Consider the following 16,063-nt stretch of genomic DNA (forward strand, 5'->3'; position numbering starts at 1 on the left):
CACTCTGTTCCTCTGCTCCTCCTGCTGTCCCTGGGCTCTAACACCGCCAGTTGGTGCCTGGAAGTGCTGTGTGCACAGTCAACAGTCGCTCCTCTGTTATTGGGGTTCAGTAACGTCAGCTGATCCCCAGCTGTGTGTGCGGCAATACCTCCAATCTGCTCCTCCTGCTGTCCCTGGGCTCTAACACCGCCAGTTGGTGCCTGGAAGTGCTGTGTGCACAGTCAACAGTCGCTCCTCTGTTATTGGGGTTCAGTAACGTCAGCTGATCCCCAGCTGTGTGTGCGGCAATACCTCCAATCTGCTCCTCCTGCTGTCCCTGGGCTCTAACACCGCCAGTTGGTGCCTGGAAGTGCTGTGTGCACAGTCAACAGTCGCTCCTCTGTTATTGGGGTTCAGTAACGTCAGCTGATCCCCAGCTGTGTGTGCGGCAATACCTCCAATCTGCTCCTCCTGCTGTCCCTGGGCTCTAACACCGCCAGTTGGTGCCTGGAAGTGCTGTGTGCACAGTCAACAGTCGCTCCTCTGTTATTGGGGTTCAGTAACGTCAGCTGATCCCCAGCTGTGTATCCGGCAACGTGTCATGCGACCGCCACGCTGGCACAACTAAAATGTAAGGGGACCTGTCCCCCCCCCCCCCTAGGCGTTTGTTACTGAAAGAGCCACCATGTGCAGCACTAATACTGCACAAGGGAAAGGTCGCTCTTGAAATTATGCTCCTTGCAAACGCTGAACTACACACTCATGTAATGTGTCCCCTCACACCGTCCAACCGTCCCGGAGGTGGGACTTTCCTTTGTAATGTGACGCAGCACAGCCGTCATTGCTACCCCCTTGGCACCGTGCGCTGCCTCCTTAGCGTTGTTTGATTCCGTCATGGACCCTGCGCTGTTATGTTATCCCTTGGCCATGCACAGTTTGCGCTGCCCGTCCTCTGACATCATTTGTTGTCGTCCTGGCTGCGCCTGTGCGTCCACGCTGCCCGAAATCACACCTCGCAGTGTCGTCTAATGTGATCCCACAGTGGGCCTGGTATCCATGGCCATGCGCAGTGCATATACTAGCCTCTCACTCCCCTTCTTCACGCTTCTTCAGACTAGGCGGCGTCAGCTGATCCCTAATAGCATGCCACGGCCGTGACGCCGCACAGTCTGAAGAAGCAGGAAGGAGGTGAGTGAGAGGCGATGATATGCACTGCGCATGCCCATGGATCCCTGGCCCGCAGTGGGACTACATTAGATGACACTGCAAGGTTGGATCTCGGGCAGCTTGGACGCACAGGCACTGCCAGCCTGACACCTACATGATGTCAGAAGACGGGCACCGCTAACTGTGCATGGCCAAGGGATAACATTACAGCGCGGGCTCCGTGACAGAACCAAACAACGTTGAGGAGGTGGCGCCCGGCACCAAGGGGGTTGGAATGACGGCTGTGCTGTGTCACATTACAAAGGAAAGTCCCACTTCCGGGATGGTTTGACGGTGTGAGGGGACACATTATATGAGTGTGTACTTCAGCGTTTGCAAGGAGCATAATTTTCGGAGCCACCATTTTCCATGTGCAGTATTACTGCTGTACAAGATGGCTCTTTCAGCAACAAATGCCTGGGGGGGGGGTTAAAGGTTCCCTTTCAACTTGCTCCACTGCAGGCTTCGGCCTACACTCTGCTCCTCTTTGATTCCCTGGGTTTCAACACTGTCAGTTGCCACCTGGAAGTGTTGTCTACACAGAAAAAACACTAGGTGATGTGTCAGTGGGGTTCAGCACCGCCAGCTGTTCCCCTGCTGTGTAGTCGGCAACGTGTCCAGCACAAGCCACGCTGGCACAACAGAACAAAAGCTGCCACCAGTGCAGGCTTCGGCCTACACTCTGCTCCTCTCCTCCTCCTGCTGACCCTGGGCTCAAACACCGCTAGTTTTTGCCCGGAAGTGCTAGCTGCACAGAGAAAAACACCAGCCAATGTGTTAGTGGGGTTCAGCAACGCCAGCTGTTCCCCTGCTGTGTAGCCGGCAACGTGACCTGCAAACGCCACGCAGGCACATGAACTGAAATTAAAGGGAACCTGGCCCCACCCCCCCAGGTGTTTCTATGTATAACAGCCACCTAGTACAGCAGTACTGCTGCATTTGTACAAGGTGGCTGACTTTTTCTCCTTGCCCACGTGGAACTCAACACGTACAAAATGTGTCTCATTGAGACCATTCCACTGTCCCTGAGGTGTGATTTTCCTTTCTAATGATACGCAGCACCCCCCTTGGTAGCGTTTCCCGTCTTTTGTCATCATGGTTAGCTGGCTGCGCCTGTGCATCCGCCCTGCTAGAAACAACGCCCCTCGTTGTCATATTTATTTTGTCAGCGAGGGTGTGGTTTATGGGCACGAGCAGTGCATATGTTCGCCTGTCTTAACTCATCTCCTTCCGCCTTCTTCAGACTGTGCGGCCTCCTGGCCGTGGTAGGCGATAAGGGATCAGCTGAGGCCGCCCAGTCTGGAGCAGGTGTAAGGACATGTGTAAGCGGCAAACCTATTTACTGCACAAGGCCACGAATCCCAGCCACGCAGTGTGATTTTTTGAAAACACACTGTTAGTCTGGGATTCATGTCCATCGCTAACCGCAACGGCCGAAATGAAATGAGGTCAGAAGACAGGAAGCGCTCACAGCGCATGGCCAAGGGATCACAATAGCGCAGACTCCTGTACAGCAAATAACAACGCTCAGGAATCTGCGCCCAGTACCTAGGTGCAAATTTTGACACCTGTGCTGCGTCTCCTTAAAAAGACAAGTCACGCCTCCACAACTGTTTGACAGTATAATGGGCTAAATAGTGTACGTGTTTTAGTCAGCGTGTGCAAGGAGCAAAACAAATAGAGCAACCTTTTACTTGTGCAGCATTAATGCTGCACAAGGTGTGGCTCTTGTACCTTGCAACACCTGAGGGGGGTTAAAGGTAACCTTTGAAATTGGTTCAACTAGGCTTCGGCCTACACTCTGCTCCTCTCCTGCTGACCCTGGGCTCAAACACCGCTAGTTTTTGCCCGGAACTGCTAGCTGCACAGAGAAAAACACCAGTCAATGTGTTAGTGAGGTTCAGCACCGCCAGCTGTTCCCCTGCTGTGTAGTCGGCATCGTGTCCAGCACAAGCCACGCTGGCACAACTGACCAAAAGCTGCCACCAGTGCAGGCTTCGGCCTACACTCTGCTCCTCTCCTCCTCCTGCTGATCCTGGGCTCAAACACCGCCAGTTTCTGCCCGGAAGTGCTAGCTGCACAGAGAAAAACACCAGTCAATGTGTCAGTGGGGTTCAGCACCGCCAGCTGTTCCCCTGCTGTGTAGCTTGCAACGTGACCTGCAAACGCCACGCAGGCACATGAACTGAAATTGAAGGGAGCCTGCCCCCACCCCCAGGTGTTTCTATGTAAAACAGCCACCTTGTACAGCAGTACTGCTGCATTTGTACAAGGTGGCTGACTTTTTCTCCTTGCCCACGTGGAACTCAACACGTACAAAATGTGTCTCATTGAGACCATTCCACTGTCCCTGAGGTGTGACTTTCCTTTCTAATGATACGCAGCACCACCCTTGTTAGCGCTGCCCGTCTTTTGACATCATTGGTTAGCTGGCTGCGCCTGTGCGTCTGCCCTGCTCGAAACAACGCCCTTCGGTGTCTTATTTTTTTGAACAGCGAGGGTGTGATTGATGGGCATGTGCAGTGCATATGTTTGCCTGTGTTCACTCATCTCCTTCCGCCTTCTTCAGACTGGGTGTCCTCATGGCCGCGGCAGGCGATAAGGGATCAGATGAGGCCGCCCAGTCTGAAGCAGGTGTAAGGACATGTGTGAGCGTCAAACATATTTACTGAACAAGGCCACGAATCCCAGCCACGCAGTGTGATTTTTTGAAAACACACTGTGGGTCTGGGATTCATGTCCATCGCTAACCGTAACGGCCGACATTAAATGAGGTCAGAAGACAGGAAGCGCTCACAGCGCATGGCCAAGGGATCCCAATAGCGCAGACTCCTGTACAGCAAATAACAACGCTCAGGAATCTGCGCACAGCAGCTAGGTGTAAATTTTGACACCTGTGCTGCATCTCCTTAAAAAGACTAGTAGTCACGCCTCCACTACTGTTTGACAGTATAATGGGCTAAATAGTGTACGTGTTTTATTCAGTGTGTGCAAGGAGCAAAATTAAATAGAGCAACCTTTGACTTGTGCATCATTAATGCTGTTCAAGGTGTGGCTCTTGTACCTTGCAACACCTGAGGGGGGGGTTAAAGGTAACCTTTGAAATTGGTTCAACTAGGCTTCGGCCTACACTCTGCTCCTCTACTCCTCCTGCTGACCCTGGGCTCAAACAACGCCAGTTTCTGCCCGGACATGCTAGCTGCACAGAGAAAAACACCAGCCAATGTGTTAGTGGGGTTCAGCACCGCCAGCTGTTCCCCTGCTGTGTAGTCGGCATCGTGTCCAGCACAAGCCACGCTGGCACAACTGACCAAAAGCTGCCACCAGTGCAGGCTTCGGCCTACACTTTGCTCCTCTCCTCCTCCTGCTGACCCTGGGCTCAAACAACGCCAGTTTCTGCCCGGACATGCTAGCTGCACAGAGAAAAACACCAGCCAATGTGTTAGTGGGGTTCAGCACCGCCAGCTGTTCCCCTGCTGTGTAGTCGGCATCGTGTCCAGCACAAGCCACGCTGGCACAACTGACCAAAAGCTGCCACCAGTGCAGGCTTCGGCCTACACTTTGCTCCTCTCCTCCTCCTGCTGACCCTGGGCTCAAACAACGCCAGTTTCTGCCCGGACATGCTAGCTGCACAGAGAAAAACACCAGCCAATGTGTTAGTGGGGTTCAGCACCGCCAGCTGTTCCCCTGCTGTGTAGCTGGCAACGTGTCCTGCAAACGCCACGCAGGCACATGAACTGAAATTGAAGGGAGCCTGCCCCCCACCCCCCCAGGTGTTTCTATGTATAACAGCCACCTTGTACAGCAGTACTGCTGCATTTGTACAAGGTGGCTGACTTTTTCTCCTTGCACACGTGGAACTCAACAAGTACAAAATGTGTCTCATTACAGACCATTACAATGTCCCTGAGGTGTGACTTTCCTTTTTATCGACACGCAGCACCTCCATTGTTAGCGCTGCCCGTCTCCTGACATCATTGGTTGGCTGGCTGTGCCTGTGCGTCCCCCCTGCCCGACACAACGCCCCCCGTTGTCTCATATATTTTGACTGTGAGTGTGTGATTGATGGGCACGAGCAGTGCATATGTTCCCCTGTCTTCACTCCCCTCCTTCCGCCTTCTTCTGACTGTGCGGCCTCATGGCCGCGGCATGCGATAAGGGATCAGCTGAGGCCGCCCAGTCTGAAGCAGGTGCAAGGACATGTGTGAGCGGCGAACATATTTACTGCACAAGGCCACGAATCCCAGCACCGCAGTGTGACTTTAGGAAAAGCCACTGTGGGTCTGGGATTTATGGCCATCGTTAACCGCACCGGCCAACATGAAATGAGGTCATGAGACGGCCTGCACTAACAGGGTATTGCCAAGGGATAACACAAGAGCGCAGTTTCCTGTACTGCAAATAACAACGGTAAGGAATCTGCGCACAGCACCTAGGTGTAAATTTGTACACCTGTGCTGCGTCTCCTTAAAAAGACTAGTAGACTAGTCACGCCTCCACTACTGTTTGACAGTATAATGGGCTAAATAGTGTACGTGTTTAATTCAGCGTGTGCAAGGAGCAAAATTAAATAGAGCAACCTTTGACTTGTGCATCATTAATGCTGTTCAAGGTGTGGCTCTTGTACCTTGCAACACCTGAGGGGGGGTTAAAGGTAACCTTTGAAATTGTTTCAACTAGGCTCCGGCCTACACTCTGCTCCTCTACTCCTCCTGCTGACCCTGGGCTCAAACACCGCTAGTTTTTGCCCGGAACTGCTAGCTGCACAGAGAAAAACACCAGTCAATGTGTTAGTGGGGTTCAGCAACGCCAGCTGTTCCCCTGCTGTGTAGTCGGCAACGTGTCCAGCACAAGCCACGCTGGCACAACAGAACAAAAGCTGCCACCAGTGCAGGCTTCGGCCTACACTTTGCTCCTCTCCTCCTCCTGCTGACCCTGGGCTCAAACAACGCCAGTTTCTGCCCGGACATGCTAGCTGCACAGAGAAAAACACCAGCCAATGTGTTAGTGGGGTTCAGCACCGCCAGCTGTTCCCCTGCTGTGTAGTCGGCATCGTGTCCAGCACAAGCCACGCTGGCACAACTGAACAAAAGCTGCCACCAGTGCAGGCTTCGGCCTACACTTTGCTCCTCTCCTCCTCCTGCTGACCCTGGGCTCAAACAACGCCAGTTTCTGCCCGGACATGCTAGCTGCACAGAGAAAAACACCAGCCAATGTGTTAGTGGGGTTCAGCACCGCCAGCTGTTCCCCTGCTGTGTAGCTGGCAACGTGTCCTGCAAACGCCACGCAGGCACATGAACTGAAATTGAAGGGAGCCTGCCCCCCACCCCCAGGTGTTTCTATGTATAACAGCCACCTTGTACAGCAGTACTGCTGCATTTGTACAAGTTGGCTGACTTTTTGTCCTTGCCCACGTGGAACTCAAAACGTACAAAATGTGTCTCATTGAGACCATTCCACTGTCCCTGAGGTGTGACTTTCCTTTCTAATGATACGCAGCACCCCCCTTGGTAGCGCTTCCCGTCTTCTGACATCATTGGTTGGCTTGTTGCGCCTGTGCGTCCGCCCTGCCTGAAACAATGCTCCTCGTTGTCTTATTTTGACTGCGAGGGTGTGATTGATGGGCACGAGCAGTGCATATCTTCACCTGTCTTAACTCATCTCCTTCCGCCTTCTTCAGACTGTGCAGCCTCATGGCCGCGGCATGCGAGAAGAGATCAGCAGAGGCCGCCCAGTCTGAAGCAGGTGTAAGGACGTGTGTGAGCGGCCAAAATATTTACTGCTCAAGGCCACGAATCACAGCACCGCAGTGTGACTTTATGAAAAGGCACTGTGGGTCTGGGATTTATGGCCATCGTTAACCGCACCGGCCAACATGAAATGAGGTCATAAGACGGGCAGCTCTAACAGGGCATTGCCAAGGGATAACACAAGAGCGCAGACTCCTGTACAGCAAATAACAACGCTCAGGAAGCTGCGCCAAGCACCAAGGCGTTATTTGGGACACCTGTGCTGCGTCTCCTTAAAAAGCCAAGTCACGCATCCACTACAGTTTGACTGTAGAATGGGCTAAATTGTGTACGTCTTTCATTCAGCGTGTGCAAGTAGACAAATTAATAGAGCAACCTTTCACTTGTGCAGCATTAATACTGCACAAGGTGTGTCTCTTGTACTTTGTAACACCTGAGGGGGGGTTAAAGGTTTCCTTTGAAATTGGTTCAAATAGGCTTCGGCCTACACTCTGTTCCTCTCCTCCTCCTCCTGCTTCAACACGGGCTCTAACATCGCTAGTTTTTGACCGCAAGTGCTAGCTGCACAGAGAAAAACACACGCCATTGTGTTAGTGGGGTTCAGCAACGCCAGCTGTTCCCCCACTGTGTAGCCGGCAAAGTGTCCTGCAAACGCAACGCAGACACAAAGCTGCCTCCAGTGCAGGCTTCGGCCTACACTCTGCTCCCCCTGCTTACCCTTAGCTCCAACACCGCTAGTTGGGGCTCTAGGAAGACAATCTTTAATAGGCAACGCATCTGGGTTCCAGCACCGCCAGCTGGTTCTCGGCAGTGTTCTTGTCACAGGTACTCCCTCGTGCCAAGCCTGGTTTCAGCACCGTCAGCTGTTTCCGGGTTGTGTCAAGCTCACTGAGACGCCTATGCTTGCCCCGTCGTGGTGCGGTCGGGGTAGCCAACTCCAGGGTGCCTCCAGTTTAGGAGCTTCCTATGTGGGCTGCGTGAACTGGTAGTCAAGGCTGGTTCTGTAGTGCCAGTAGGCCCAGCTCCCCCTGTAGGACTGTTGGGGTTCGGTAACTGCGGCTGCCTCGCGGCCTAGCTGTTCTCTCCTCTCCTGTGGGCCTTGGGGTCCACCACCTGGTTCCAGCACCGTCAGCTGGTTCCGGGCCGAGCCTTTGGCTTAGGTGCCTCCTCCTGGGTATCCGAGTTCCGCCAACGTCAGGCGGTCCTTGGTAGTGCTTTTAAGCGCGGGCACCTACAGCTTAGTAACCGTGTTCCAGCACCGTCAGCTGGTCCTCGGTCGTGCCATTGGCTCTTGCACACTGGGGCAACGCATCTGGGTTCCAGCACCGCCAGCTGGTTCTCGGCAGTGTTTTTGTCACAGGTACTCCCTCGTGCCAAACCTGGTTTCAGCACCGTCAGCTGTTTCCGGGGTGTGTCAAACTCGCTGAGACGCCTATGTTTGCCCCGTCGTGTTGCAGTCGGGTTAGCCAACTCCAGGGTGCCTCCAGTTTAGGAGCTTCCTATGTGGGCTGCGTGAACTGGTAGTCAAGGCTGGTTCTGTAGTGCCAGTAGGCCCAGCTCCCCCTGTAGGACTGTTGGGGTTCGGTAACTGCGGCTGCCTCGCGGCCTAGCTGTTCTCTCCTCTCCTGTGGGCCTTCGGGTCCACCACCTGGTTCCAGCACCGTCAGCTGGTTCCGGGCCGAGCCTTTGGCTTAGGTGCCTCCTCCTGGGTATCCGAGTTCCGCCAACGTCAGGCGGTCCTTGGTAGTGCTTTTAAGCGTGGGCACCTACAGCTTAGTAACCGTGTTCCAGCACCGTCAGCTGGTCCTCGGTCGTGCCATTGGCTCTTGCACACTGGGGCAACGCATCTGGGTTCCAGCACCGCCAGCTGGTTCTCGGCAGTGTTTTTGTCACAGGTACTCCCTCGTGCCAAACCTGGTTTCAGCACTGTCAGCTGTTTCCGGGGTGTGTCAAACTCGCTGAGACGCCTATGTTGCCCCGTCGTGTTGCAGTCGGGTTAACCAACTCCAGGGTGCCTCCAGTTTAGGAGCTTCCTATGTGGGCTGCGTGAACTGGTAGTCAAGGCTGGTTCTGTAGTGCCAGTAGGCCCAGCTCCCCCTGTAGGACTGTTGGGGTTCGGTAACTACGGCTGCCTCGCGGCCTAGCTGTTCTCTCCTCTCCTGTGGGCCTTCGGGTCCACCACCTGGTTCCAGCACCGTCAGCTGGTTCCGGGCCGAGCCTTTGGCTTAGGTGCCTCCTCCTGGGTATCCGAGTTCCGCCAACGTCAGGCGGTCCTTGGTAGTGCTTTTAAGCGCGGGCACCTACAGCTTAGTAACCGTGTTCCAGCACCGTCAGCTGGTCCTCGGTCGTGCCATTGGCTCTTGCACAATGGGGCAACGCATCTGGGTTCCAGCACCGCCAGCTGGTTCTCGGCAGTGTTCTTGACACAGGTACTCCCTCGTGCCAAGCCTGGTTTCAGCACCGCCAGCTGTTTCCGGGTTGTGTCAAGCTCACTGAGACGCCTATGCTTGCCCCATCGTGGTGCGGTCGGGTTAGCCAACTCCAGGGTGCCTCCAGTTTAGGAGCTTCCTATGTGGGCTGCGTGAACTGGCAGTCAAGGCTGGTTCTGTAGTGCCAGTAGGCCCAGCTCCCCCTGTAGGACTGTTGGGGTTCGGTAACTGCGGCTGCCTCGCGGCCTAGCTGTTTTCTCCTCTCCTGTGGGCCTTCGGGTCCACCACCTGGTTCCAGCACCGTCAGCTGGTTCCGGGCCGAGCCTTTGGCTTAGGTGCCTCCTCCTGGGTATCCGAGTTCCGCCAACGTCAGGCGGTCCTTGGTAGTGCTTTTAAGCGCGGGCACCTACAGCTTAGTAACCGGGTTCCAGCACCGCCAGCTGGTCCTCGGTCGTGCCATTGGCTCTTGCACACTGGGGCAAAGCATCTGGGTTCCAGCACCGCCAGCTGGTTCTCGGCAGTGTTCTTGACACAGGTACTCCCTCGTGCCAAGCCTGGTTTCAGCACCGCTAGCTGTTTCCGGGTTGTGTCAAGCTCACTGAGACGCCTATGCTTGCCCCGTCGTGGTGCGGTCGGGTTAGCCAACTCCAGGGTGCCTCCAGTTTAGGAGCTTCCTATGTGGGCTGCGTGAACTGGCAGTCAAGGCTGGTTCTGTAGTGCCAGTAGGCCCAGCTCCCCCTGTAGGACTGTTGGGGTTCGGTAACTGCGGCTGCCTCGCGGCCTAGCTGTTCTCTCCTCTCCTGTGGACCTTCAGGTCCACCACCTGGTTCCAGCACCGTCAGCTGGTTCCAGGCCGAGCCTTTGGCTTAGGTGCCTCCTCCAGGGTATCCGAGTTCCGCCAACGTCAGGCGGTCCTTGGTAGTGCTTTTAAGCGCGGGCACCTACAGCTTAGTAACCGGGTTCCAGCACCGCCAGCTGGTCCTCGGTCGTGCCATTGGCTCTTGCACACTGGGGCAACGCATCTGGGTTCCAGCACCGCCAGCTGGTTCTCGGCAGTGTTCTTGACACAGGTACTCCCTCGTGCCAAGCCTGGTTTCAGCACCGCCAGCTGTTTCCGGGTTGTGTCAAGCTCACTGAGACGCCTATGCTTGCCCCGTCGTGGTGCGGTCGGGTTAGCCAACTCCAGGGTGCCTCCAGTTTAGGAGCTTCCTATGTGGGCTGCGTGAACTGGTAGTCAAGGCTGGTTCTGTAGTGCCAGTAGGCCCAGCTCCCCCTGTAGGACTGTTGGGGTTCGGTAACTGCGGCTGCCTCGCGGCCTAGCTGTTCTCTCCTCTCCTGTGGACCTTCAGGTCCACCACCTGGTTCCAGCACCGTCAGCTGGTTCTCGGCAGTGTCTTTTGCTCTTGTACCTTCTGCTCCCCATCCTGGTTCCAGTACCGTCAGCTGGTTCCGGGCAGAGCCTTTGGCTTAGGTGCCTCCTTCTGGGTATCCAAGTTCCACCAACGTCAGGTGGTCCTTGGTAGTGCTTTCGGGCACGGGTACCTCCTGCTTAGTAACCGGGTTCCAGTAACGTCAGCTGGTCCTCGGTAGTTCCATTGGCTCTTGGACCTTCGGCTACCCATCCGGGTTCCAGTACCGTCAGCTGGTTCTCGGCAGTGTCTTTTGCTCTTGTACCTTCTGCTCCCCATCCTGGTTCCAGTACCGTCAGCTGGTTCCGGGCAGAGCCTTTGGCTTAGGTGCCTCCTTCTGGGTATCCGAGTTCCGCCAACGTCAGGCGGTCCTTGGTAGTGCTTTTTAGCACGGGTACCTCCTGCTTAGTAACCGGGTTCCAGTAACGTCAGCTGGTCCTCGGTAGTTCCATAGGCTCTTGAACATTCGGGTAGCCATCCGAGTTCCAGTTCCATCAGCTGGTTCTTGGCATTTTCTCAGCCTTCTTGTACCTTCTGCTACATTTCCAAGTTGAAGACCCTAAAGTCGACGACCCGGAAGACCACCCCGATGACGACGACGACGACGACCCGGAAGACCACCCCGATGACGACAACGACGACGGCGGAGACGACGACGGCTGAGACAACGACGGCGGAGATGACGACACTGGAGACGACGACCCTGGAGACGACGACATGGAAGACCGAGAAGCAGAAGAACAAGAGGCTGCAGAACAAAGAGCAGAAGAACATTAAGCATAAGACTTAATATCAGAGCAAAAGATATTATCTAAATTATATGCAGAAGAAGACTAAGCAGTGTATGGGGGTGAGTCCGTTCCTCCTCGTGGTGCCCCTGGATAAAGCCTGATGCTGCAGGCCAAACTGAACGCGGACAAATGTAACTTTTGTGACTGGCAGAACGGAAGGTGTAATCTTCCAACTTTTATAGATAACAACTACGGGAATGCCTGTCACAAATGAGAATATGATGAAGAAGTAGAATAGGAAGAATAATAACAGTAGAATAAAAAGAATATGTAGAATAGGAAGAATAATAATAGTTGAATAAAATGAATATGAAGAATGTAATAAAAAAAAAAATAGGTAGAAGATGAAGAAGAAGATGAATAAGGTGAAGAGGAAGTTGATGTCAAAGATGCTGATGATGATGAAGATGAAAGTGTGGGAAAAGTAAAAAAAAAAAAGAAGTGGAAGGGCGTGGAATAGTGAAACATCAATATCTGACAAAATAAAAAAAAATTTACATACTCAATATCTTTTTCACTCCGAACGTCTTAAAAAAAAAAAAAAACATGCTATTCTATTTGATTGGGCTAAACCTCATTGCCTTTAATGTCTCCGCCACCTCCCACAATACATCCTACATTATTCTTAGTTGTTTTCCTTGATGTAGAATGAACCTACAAGGAAAGGAAGGGTTTATTTTAATTCCGATATTTTGGTCCCATTGACTTGCATTGGGATCGGGTATCGGTATCGGCGATATCCGATATTTTTTGAATATCGGCCGATCCCAACCGATACCGATACTTTCCGATATCGGAAGGTATCGCTCAACACTAGTAGTGACGCTGACATCCCCGGCTGCATCCACTCCTCCCCAAGCTACTGCAACCATGGCCGCAACCCTTCAACCTGCGTGCTATGTTCCTGACTCAGCACCCCATCTGTCAGCTCCTCCATGCTAGGCGGTGACCCTGCCATATGTTGGAGGTTCATCAATCAGTGCAAGCTGCACTTCAAACTCTTGGCTCCTCAGTTCGCCATGCCAAAGTGGCTTCCATCATGTCCCATCTCCCTGGAGAAGCTCTGGCATGGCTCAATTTCCTTTGGGAGAGAGGGGATCCTCTTGCTTCGAACCTCTAGTCTTTTCTTTAAACATTCCTTAAGATCTTTGATGAACCAAGCCTCACTACTTCAGCAGCATCTTATCTTCTCAGAGTGCACCAAGGAATCTTTACTGTGGGCCAGTACGCTGTCCGATTCCATGCCTTGTCCTCCAAGCTCGCCTGAAGTAATGAGGCATTGGTGGCTGCCTTCTGGGGGGGTCTTTCTGAGAGAATCAAGGACAAGCTGGCTGGTCGCGATATTCTCACTGGATGACCTGGTTTCTCTGGCAACCAGGACGACATTAAGTTTCATGAGCGTCCCAAGGAGGTGACCCATGAGAGAAGACTTGTGTGCCGGGCTTTTACCTTTCAAAGGCCAATCTTACAGTAAGCCTCTGGATCCTTCCCAGAGTCCATGCAAATTGACCAGGTGACAATAGCCAAGTATCGTTATGTGGCCTGTTGTGCTGAGGAAAGATGCTTTTATTGTGACAGTCTAGAGCCTGTAATCTGCTTCTGCCCAGGGAAATTGGGAAACTCCAGAGCCTAGGGTCTGTTGGAGAGGCCACCCTGGGTGATATTCACCTCTCTCCATATCGCTATCCATTTTCTGTGGCAACATTTTTTTTGTTGAGTCGGCCTACCTGAGCTCTGGTTTTACAGATAATTGTTATGTTTGCTAATGACAGGTGTTATGAAGGCAATCCAGAAACACAGTGTGCCTAGCGATCAGAGCGCACACAGTGATCTGACAAATACCCAAAAATACAAGAACGAGCTCTGAGACGTGGAAACTCTGTAGACTGCACACCTGATCCTATCCTAAACACAACTAAAAGCGGCTGTGGATTGCGCCTAACAACTACCTAGGCAACTCGGCACAGCCTAAGAAACTAGCTAGCCTGAAGATAGAAAAATAGGCCTGACTTGCCCCAGAGAAATTCCCCAAAGGAAAAGGCAGCCCCCCACATAAAATGACTGTGAGTAAGATGAAAAGACAAAACGTAGGGATGAAATAGATTCAGCAAAGTGGGGCCCGATATTCTAGGACAGAGCGAGGACAGTAAAGCGAACTTTGCAGTCTACAAAAAACCCTAAAGCAAAACCACGCAAAGGGGGCAAAAAAAAACCCACCGTGCCGAACTAACGGCACGGCGGTACACCCTTTGCGTCTCAGAGCTTCCAGCAAAACAAAAGACAAGCTGGACAGAAAAAAAGCAACAAAAAAGCAAAAAGCACTTAGCTATACAGAGCAGCAGGTCACAGGAACAATCAGGAGAAGCTCAGATCCAACACTGAAACATTGACAAGGAGCAAGGATAGCAGCATCAGGCGGAGTTAAGTAATGAAGCAGTTAAGGAGCTCACCAGAACACCTGAGGGAGGAAGCTCAGAAGCTGCAGTACCACTTGTGACCACAGGAGTGAATTCAGCCACAGAATTCACAACAGTACCCCCCCCTTGAGGAGGGGTCACCGAACCCTCACCAAAGCCCCCAGGCCGACCAGGATGAGCCGCATGAAAGGCACGAACAAGATCGGAAGCATGAACATCAGAGGCAAAAACCCAGGAATTATCTTCCTGAGCATAACCCTTCCATTTAACCAGATACTGGAGTTTCCGTCTAGAAACACGAGAATCCAAAATCTTCTCCACAATATACTCCAATTCCCCCTCCACCAAAACCGGGGCAGGAGGCTCAACAGATGGAACCATAGGTGCCACGTATCTCCGCAACAACGACCTATGGAATACATTATGTATGGAAAAGGAGTCTGGGAGGGTCAAACGAAAAGACACAGGATTGAGAACCTCAGAAATCCTATACGGACCAATAAAACGAGGTTTAAATTTAGGAGAGGAAACCTTCATAGGAATATGACGAGAAGATAACCAAACCAGATCCCCAACACGAAGTCGGGGACCCACACGGCGTCTGCGATTAGCGAAAAGTTTAGCTTTCTCCTGGGACAAGATCAAATTGTCCACTACCTGAGTCCAGATCTGCTGCAACCTATCCACCACAGAATCCACACCAGGACAGTCCGAAGACTCAACCTGTCCTGAAGAGAAACGAGGATGGAACCCAATTGCAAAAAAATGGAGAAACCAAGGTAGCCGAGCTGGCCCGATTATTAACCCCTTAAGCCCCGAGGGTGGTTTGCACGTTAATGACCGGGCCAATTTTTACAATTCTGACCACTGTCCCTTTATGAGGTTATAACTCTGGAACGCTTCAACGGATCTTGGCGATTCTGACATTGTTTTCTCGTGACATATTGTACTTCATTTTAGTAGTAACATTTATTCGATATAACTTGCGTTTATTTGTGAAAAAAACGGAAATTTGGCGAAAATTTTGAAAATTTCGCAATTTTCCAACTTTAAATTTTTATGCCCTTAAATCACAGAGATATGTCACGCAAAATACTTAATAAGTAACATTTCCCACATGTCTACTTTACATCAGCACAATTTTGGAACCAAAATTTTTTTTTGTTAGGGAGTTATAAGGGTTCAAAGTTGACCAGCAATTTCTCATTTTTACAACACCATTTTTTTTTAGGGACCACATCTCATTTGATGTCATTTTGAGGGGTCTATATGATAGAAAATACCCAAGTGTGACACCATTCTAAAAACTGCACCCCTCAAGGTGCTCAAAACCACATTCAAGAAGTTTATTAACCCTTCAGGGGTTTCACAGGAATTTTTGGAATGTTTAAATAAAAATGAATATTTAACTTTTTTTCACACAAAATTTATTTCAGCTCCAATTTGTTTTATTTTACCAAGGGTAACAGGATAAAATGGATGCCAAACATTGTTGTACAATCTGTACTGAGTACGCTGATACCCCATATGTGGGGGTAAACCACTGTTTGGGCGCATGGCAGAGCTCGGAAGGGAAGGAGCGCCATTTGACTTTTAAATGCAAAATTGACAGGAATTGAGATGGGACACCATGTTGCGTTTGGAGAGCCACTGATGTGCCTAAACATTGAAACCCCCCACAAGTGACACCATTTTGGAAAGTAGACACCCTAAGGAACTTATCTAGATGTGTGGTGACCACTTTGACCCACCAATTGCTTCACAGAAGTTTATAATGCAGAGCCGTAAAAATAAAAAATCATATTTTTTCACAAAAATGATCTTTTCGCCCCCAATTTTTTATTTTCCCAAGAGTAAGAGAAGAAATTGAACCTCAAAAATTGTTGGCCAATTTGTCCTGAGTACGCTGATACCCCGTATATGGGTGTAAACCATTGTTTGGGCGTATGGCAGAGCTCGGAAGGGAAGGAGCGCCATTTTACTTTTCAATGCAAAATTGACTGGAATTGAGATGGGATGCCATGTTGCGTTTGGAGAGCCCCTGATGTGCCTAAACATTGAAATCCCCACAAGTGACACCAT

Source organism: Ranitomeya imitator, chromosome 4 (assembly GCF_032444005.1).
Source record: "Ranitomeya imitator isolate aRanImi1 chromosome 4, aRanImi1.pri, whole genome shotgun sequence".
Taxonomy (NCBI): Eukaryota; Metazoa; Chordata; class Amphibia; order Anura; family Dendrobatidae; genus Ranitomeya; species Ranitomeya imitator.